Here is an 8,552-nt window from a genome sequence, read left to right on the forward strand (position 1 = left end):
TCATTAGAACTATAAACAGCTCTTCGTGCGAATCAGCTGATCTATTTGTGTGAAGTAAAAATGCAATTGAAATCAGAGTTGTTGTCCCCTTATGGTCAAAGTCAGGATATCGGAATGTCAGAGCTGAAACCCAGTAATTTCAAATGTTATATTTGGTATCATTATAGAACACTATCGGGATACCGTGTTTTACAAAGTAATCAACTTCTAAGATGGTAAATTCTTATATGCAGGTGACGGCTGCTTCTCCTTGCCCAAAAATATTTTCTGTCACAACAAAATCAGTTTCCGTCATAAGATATCGAATCATGTTTCATGTTTCTTTGGATATCTTGCTTTTTCTGGCCAAAGAAAAGGCATCCTTTACCTGCTGCTGACTTCTTGGAACATTTGTCTGCAGCTCATTCACTGTCTTGCTCAACTCTTTATGGAAATGTTCTCGGGGCGTCATTGTTGCGTTCTTTGCTAGATTTTTAGCTCTTATTAATACAGATTTCTCAGAATGAACAAAAGGGATAGCTTTTATTCCTTCTTTCTTTTTTTGGATTAAATGGGTGTCACAATTGAATTTTCTGTCACGATTAACAACATATTTAATCACTGTGCATAGACAGTGATCAAGGGGACAGTTGAATGCAAATTAATCATATCGAAAGATATTTCTCTTCAAATCAACTATCTTGCCTTCAATCATCTGTTGATTAACTCTCTGTCTGAAGTTTGGATGAACAGAGTGTACAGATAATGAGTGTCCCCCACTACTTCTGCTATATCGGTAACCATCGGCCTTGTAGTCTTGTAAGTATTCAAAACTATCTGAATATACTAAAAAAATACTATCTGCAGTAGGATAGGCTGGAACTTTGTTCTTGCAGAGTCTAAACTTTGATATACCAGTTTCGTGAGCGGTCCTTAAGATTATGGCAGCCTCAGTAGATCTAAGTGCCAATTTCTTGGTTTTGTAAATAAGTGGGTCGACTGGAGAAGGAAGTGAGGCGCCATGTACTGTTTTAATTACACTTGGTCGATCATTTTGAAAATCTTGTACTTTTGTGGACAAAAAACAAATATTCAGAGACGGCTTATTAAAAGCCGATTTATTTTTCTCAGACTGTGTACTATAAATCTGTGTTTCGTAAGAGCCCTGGTATTTGTCTTCACATAGTTCATTGGCTATGTATAACGTTTTGTTAACGTTACTTTTTTGTTCTGGGTTTCTTTTATTGTTGTCATCATAGGCGTCATTAATCTGGAACTCATTTTCTACTTCCAGTCAAAAACATTCCACCATATTCTCTTGGTAGTCAACCTTTTCCATGTCCTTGCACTCTTTAGTGTCCATGCCCTCTTTAATTTCCATGCACTCTTTAATTTTCATGCACTCCTTGAACTCCATGTCCAGCTTATCATTTTCAAAGTCCTCTTCGGTATCAATCTTTTCTGACACCTTTGCTTTAAAGTTTGTTTAGTAACCATCCTTATTGATTTTAACTCCCTGTTGTTCATCTTCATCTGTGGATTTGCACATTGTACTTACCATTTTTTGATCATCGTCGGTCACAGACATAGTCGGTCTTTTTTCAAGATTGTGAAATCCATTTTGTTATTTCTATATGTTTATTTATTTTAAACGACATAATCTTATATTATTGTTTTGAAAAATGAAAAGAACATAAAATAAGAGTGAAACTAAAAAGAAACGTATTTCATTGTCTTAAAAACTACATCCACGAGTCCGTAAAAGAGGATCCAAACTTTAATGAGTAAACAATTGCCAGAGAGCAGTTGGATGTCAAATCTACCTAAAAATGGGAACGAACTGCTTCTCTTTCAATGGCTTGGAGCTTCGGTGAAAAAAATTCAAATAAATTTACTAAAAAAATGTGCATTGTTAGTTTAATATAAATATGCTGATATTTATTTCTTAAAATCTTAATTACTTTTTATTTATTCAAATTATAAAAGTGAAAACATTAAAAAAAAATTCAGTAAAGTAAAAATTATATTCTAGATTTTAGAAATCATAGAGTTTTGAACCCTACTTAGGTTAATTTCTGCTCGTTATGAGTTTGACTTGTTTTAATTTTATTGTGTTTTGGGTTTCATTTACTTATTGATACTGATATATGGTAGTTGTATGCTTGGTAGATTATTTTATTCTATTCTTTTTTAATTTTTGGTTTAATGGAGTTCTTTATTTTTTTTGGAAACTTATTTTGTGCAAAAAGTTTTTGTGATTATTTTTTTTTCTTTTTATATTGACATAGTTTTTTTTCAGTGAGAAAGATTGAGCCTCTTCTGAAGTTAAACAGGCATCCCTTCCATAATAACCTTAAATAACCCCTAGGCATAAACTATGGCCCTTGACCCTAATCTATGGGGTCTGTTTCATCGCTAAAAGCCTCGTTATATGATATTTAGACTATTTTGAATAGAAGGTGTATCTTAATATTCCTAGTATACGCACTTTAGAACAATACGACGTTTGTGTAGGGTGGAGAGGGTAGCTGCCCTCTTATCACTGGCTCGTACTATATCCCTCTGATCTGAAAAAAAATACATTGTGCCAACATCGTTCTTTACTTAGGCACCGCTTCTGCGCTGCCTATGATTTAATTTTTTTTTGTCGTCGATGTTTTGAAAAACAAAAGCACACTGTTAAAGATGCATATAGTTTTCAATAAGATGGAAAGTACATAACAGGCTTAAGTCTTTTATGGTTTGGGAAAGGAGAAAGGGGCAGTAGCCAAACTCCTCTTAGTAGTAATTTTTGTTGACAATATAAAAATAAACCAGACTATGCACATAATATTTTTTCAAGAATAATTGTTGCAGTAGAAGCAGTAAACAATAGCGGTGTCTGCTTTGACAATTAACTTGTCAAACACGCAAAGCTTTTTTTTGTAGTTATATAAAAGCTTCTCATTCTAATATTAACTAGCCTTTCTGTTTCAGGAGACAACGTTAGAAAATTTGGGACAACAATTAAAAATAGTCAAACTTTAGCGTAAAGAGCAACGTATCAAGGAGGAGCGAAACCTCCTCATACGAAAATAATTTCTTTTCGTTTTAAGTTATAACGTTGCTCCTTACTTTCAGTTGAAAAACATTCTTTTTTTTTATTTGTTTTGTGATAGTTTTTGTAATAATGCTGGTAAATTTTAAATAATACATTAAAATTAAATTAAAATAAAAAAGTTTTTTGCAATAAAAATTACAGTGAAATAAATCCTTAAATTCCTGAGCTTACTAGAATTAATTTTCATTATTTTCAATAGTTCCTTACAGTTATACGGACTATTATATTGATTTTACACTTTTTGTAGTTGATGTGTTGAAAAACAAAAGCTCGCTGTTCGAGATACATATAGTTTTCAATAAAACGGAAAGGACATAACATACCTTAGACTGTTATGGTTTGGGAAGGGAGAAAGGGGTAGTAGCCAAACTCCTGTTGGTAGCAATTTTTGTTGACCATATAAAATTAGGGAGACAAAAATATTTTTGTCCCCCCTCGATAAATTCCACCCGGGCCCGTCCCCTGAGCCCCCCCTGCACATGGTCTTAGGTTGCCCCCCGGACCGGGGTGGGTTGGGGGATATCAGACCAAGAGAGTGCATTTCAATGCCAAAATAGTCAACAAAGTTTGGAGATAGCTGTTTTCTTCAAAATAGTTGAAAGGTCCAATAACTGTCTTTTGAGATAAAATGACCCCCTACAGCCCCTGGAGGTAAGTTTTTAAGTTATAAAAAATGTCCTTTGTTTTATTTGTTATTGGGAAGTGTGCATACATTTTTTTGGCTGGGGAGGGAGGACGAATATTCTGCCGGGAGATTTTTCAATGGAGAGGAAGGCTTCCAGGGGGTGAAATTTTCATAAGAAACTTTAAACAGGGTGAATTTGCCAGAATTCATATACGAAATTTCTTTATATGTCTTGCTTTCTCTTTGCCGATTCAATTTTCGTGTCGAGATGTTAAGGGTAATTGTCCGGGGTAAATATAAGGCAAGATGGAATTGTCCAAAGAATATTCCTATGGGGAGGAGGATTTCTCCTTGGAGGTAGAGCCATATATCCTGTGTTATTTAAAAAACGATCAGAAAAAAACAAGTTTATTCAACTGTTTTAAGTTTTAATGTTGCTCCTTACTTTCCGTTGAATAAGCTTGTTTTATTTTCTTTATTTAATGAAACTTTGAGACAAACAATTTTCTAAAGAAAATGGAAAAGGTATGTCGATTAAATTAAAAGTATTTAAAAATGAAAAAAGTAAGTAGCAACAAAAAATACACAAAACAATAGCCTAGTTACAAAAACTATTTTTACTCCAACCAAATCAGATAGAAAAAATGTTTGTGGAAAACTGGTTAGGGTTTACTCAGTCACAAATTGGAACTTATATTTTCCTTATTATGGATCACTATCTATTGAGGGCAGTCAAAAATGGGGCAACAAATTTTTTTCCTTGGTTTTTCCCTATTCTGCTCTCTTTCCTTTGGTTTCTTTAAAATTACTTTATGGTCCCAAACTTCCAGGCGGGCCATGCCCCCCTGCCTCCTCTTGTAGGTGCACATGTTTAACATACCTGTCAACACACTCTAAACTTTAACCTCAATACTTTGAAGATTTTTCAACCTCAACCGTTGAAGGTTCTTTCCCTCAGAAAATACCCCAACCCCCTGCCGCAGCTCATTGGTCTACAAACACTTTCGACTTATAAAAAAAAGTACTTGAACTCTTAATTTCCGATCTAATGAGCACCCTCTGAAGCTTTTGCGACCATGAGGCATAGATGTGGATGAGGAAGGGATAGTTCTTTCCTATACGAAATAGATTCTGCTCATTCTGGGGTTTAATGTTAATCTTTACTTTAATAGCAACAGCGTACACCAGAAGTATTCCCAGAAATCATGAGGGAGTACATATCAATTTGACATTTTTGTTTATTTTTTCGTTTCCGTTGCATCCCCCCCCCAAAAAAAATATTCACCGTCATTTTTACTTAATTTGGATAACTTGGCTCCAGCTTTACCACCACCACTCCCCTCCCCCCTTCCCAGGATTTTGAAGAAATTAAGGCACGGTCAAAACCCCAATGCATTCCAGAGGCTAGAACATACTTTGCACTTTACTGAATTAAATTTGAAAAAAAAACTTGTTTATTAGATTTTCGACTATGTTGAACAAAATGGCTATCTCAGAATTTTAATTGGGTAACTCTTTATTTTATTTTATTATGTTCATGGCCGTATATTTGGTTTTAAAATACACTTCTCGATCTATCTATCTTATATGACGGATAAATAAACCAAACAAATTTTTCATGCAGACCCGCTATACTTTAACCCCCCTCCTTCTAATATGCAAATATATAGCCCAAATTTATTTCTAAATTAACGAAGAAACTAACGAAAAAACTGGTGTGTTCTCGAATATTACACAGCGGAAACTTGAGTGAGTGGCGTATAAGACACAAGTATCAAAATTCCTTTCCCCTACGGAAATTAAAAAACAATAAAACTCAAATGAAACTCTCAAATTTTGAAAGTCTTATGTTTCACGGGGGGTATTTTCCGTGGGGGGGGGGTAAGTTTGTTTTAATTATTAATTATTCGGTGAGCAAAAATCAAAACCTGCATTAATTAAAAAACGTTCAAAAATAAAATAATAAAACAAGTTTTTTAATTGAAAGTAAGGAGCGACAGGAACTTAAAACGAACAGAAATTATTCCATATATGAAAGGGGCTGTACCATCCTCAACGTCTCTCTCTCTCTCTCTTTACGATAAAGTTTGATTCTTTCTCACAACTCTTTTTTTTTAAAAAATAAAATTTTAGCGAACAGCGCGAGACGTTGTGGAGGGGACATCCCCTTTCATATTAGGAAAAATTTCTTTTCGTTCTAAGTTTTAATTTCGCTCCTTACTTTCAATTAAAAAAACTTTTTTTTTTAATTTAATTTTTGAACGAATATGAAACCACCGTACCTACCCCCACCTAAACAATGACTCACCCCCCTCCCTCATGATAGCTGATACGGAAACACCAATTACCAAGCATAGCTTCAGGTCATGGAAAATAATGCGACACAACGGGAGTGACGCCAGTACTGACGGCGAGTGCCAGTCCTACTTTTACCACTGGAGAATCTAAAAGTTAGGTATTCATACTTTTAAACGGGAGATTGAAACCTCCACGGCAGGGTTCTCTGATATGATGTATCTGATAAATAGATTTTCAGTAAGATCTCTAGCTTTTTTTTTGGGGGGGGAGGTCCCCTTTTTAAAAAATTAGGCAAATTTTCTCAAATGTTTTGTTTTGAGTGTGGAACAATAAACTGAAAGAATTTTATATATTGATACCAATAGATATATCGAAAGAATTGACTTATTATGTTGATTCCAAATATATTAGTTTCATTAAATTTAATCTTACCCATCAAAAGCTACGGGTCAGAGAAAATTTGTCTGATTTTCGGAAAAAGTGGGAGACCTTCTTGAAGTCATATAATTTTAATGAAAACCACACCATCAGATTGAACCTGTAGATGTTTCAAGCTCATATCTGCAAAAATGTGGAATTTTGCAATTTTTACCAGAAGAAAAATCACAGATGCGTGTTTATTTGGCTTTTTGTTGTTGTTTTTTTTTCCAGGGGTGATCATATCGACCATGTAGGCCTAGAACGTAAGGATAGGGCTCGTTCTAATGGAAATGAAAAGTTCTTGTACCTTTTTTGTCTATATATAAAAACAGAGAACATAGAAATACTGATTTTTTTTTCTGTGCTACCAAAAGTACTGTTTTCATATAACTTTACAGTTTCATGAAATGTAATTAAACAAATAGGAAAGGGTTTTCATCTAAAATAAGGAGCAAGTTTAAAACTTAAAACAAATATAAAACCTTTTCAACACCTTGCTCATTAAACAAAAGTATTTGTTTTTTGCGGGGGTGATATGGGAGGATCTTTCCATGAAGGAAGTTTTCATTGGAAAGGAGCATTGCTGTGAAGGGGGTGCCGCATTTCACAGCATTATTAAAGAAAAAGATCAGAAATTAAATAAAAAAAACAAGTTTTTCAACTGAAAGTAAGGAGCACCATCAAAACCCAAAACGGACAGAAAATATTACGTATATGATTGGGTTCAACCCCTAGTCAATACTTCGCTCTTCAAGCCAAAAAATTTTTAGTACTTTCATAAGAGCTATTTATTCTAATTAACGGCCTTTGGGATTAAGGAAACATTTTTAAAGAATTGGAACAAAATTCGAACTTTAGCTTAAAGAGCAAGGTATTGAATAGGGGTGAACCCCTAATATACGTATTAAAAATAAATGAATATAGAAGTTCGGTACGTAAGTTAATTCGTAAGTTACGTATATTTATTACTAATCAAAACGTTCGTAAATAAAATTAAACAAGTTTTGAAAAAGCCATTCAATCAAAAAAAAGTAAAATTAATATACAAATTTTGTTTTAATTATTCATGTGCGGTGAGCCAATATCAAAACCTGCATTAATTCAAAAACCTTCAAAAAATAAATAAAAAAACAGTTTTTTTTAACTTAAATTTTGTAACTTCGAATGAGCTCTCTCTTTATTTTCTCGGGCCAATGGGTCGGTACTATTACCCCTGAAAAAAAATAAACACGCCTCCGTGATCTTTCTTCTGGCAAAAAATACAAAGTTGCAGATTTTTGCAAATATGAGCTTGAAACATATGTAACAGGGCTTTCTGATACGCTAAATCTGACGGTGTGCTTTTCATTAAAATTATTTCACTTGTAGGGGATGTTTCCCCCTCTTTCAAAAATCAGGCAAATTTTCTCAGGCTCGTAGCCTTTTATGAGTAATACTAAACTTCATAAAATTTATATATTTATAATCAGTATTAGGAGCCCATTCTTTGGATACATTTATTGACATCAAAACTCCGTTTTTAAGAGTTTCGATTACTATTGAGCCGTATAGCTGGTTTTTTTTTTTGTTTTTTTTTATCACGCATATGTTATTACGTATATAAGGGGGTTCTCCCCTTAGTCAAAACCACGCTCTTTACGCTAAAGTAAAAATTTTGTTTAAATCACAAATCCCTGAATCACAAAGGCTGTTTAATTAGAATAGATAGCTCTTTTGAAAGCACTATAAAAAACTGTAGTGTAAAGAGCGAGGTATTGACTTGGGGGTGATCCCACTCATATACGTAATAATTTCTGTTCGTTTTAAGTTCTTATGTTGCTTCTTACTTTCAGTTGAAAAAACTTGTTTTTTTTAAATTTAATTTCCGATTGTTTTTAAATAATGCTGGAAATCCGGCGCCTCTGTCATAGACCTGTCCCTCACCCACCGCACCCCTCTTCCCCGGCCCGCTTCTCCCGAGTCACCCCCTCCTCCTGCACCCCCCCCCAACCAGAAAAAAATCCTTCATGAAAACGGCTGTAAACTTCATAATAACCAAAACAATATCTAAACAATGGGCAAAGTTCATAAATTGCAGCCTTTCCCTGGGAACAGTGGGGAATTCAGTCATCTTAAAAGACATATTTATTA

At 34.1% G+C, this 8,552-nt stretch overlaps 1 pseudogene; it reads right to left on the bottom strand.

The window, feature by feature from the left end:
- Nucleotides 1-640: 640 nt before the first annotated feature.
- LOC148950412 (uncharacterized) lies at nt 641-1,567 on the bottom strand (annotated as a pseudogene).
- Between the last annotated feature and the right edge of the window lie 6,985 nt (nt 1,568-8,552).

The sequence above is a fragment of the Artemia sp. Qi Xiang Cuo genome, chromosome 7 (genome assembly GCF_049724085.1).
Source record: "Artemia sp. Qi Xiang Cuo chromosome 7, ASM4972408v1, whole genome shotgun sequence".
NCBI classification, from domain to species: Eukaryota; Metazoa; Arthropoda; class Branchiopoda; order Anostraca; family Artemiidae; genus Artemia; species Artemia sp. Qi Xiang Cuo.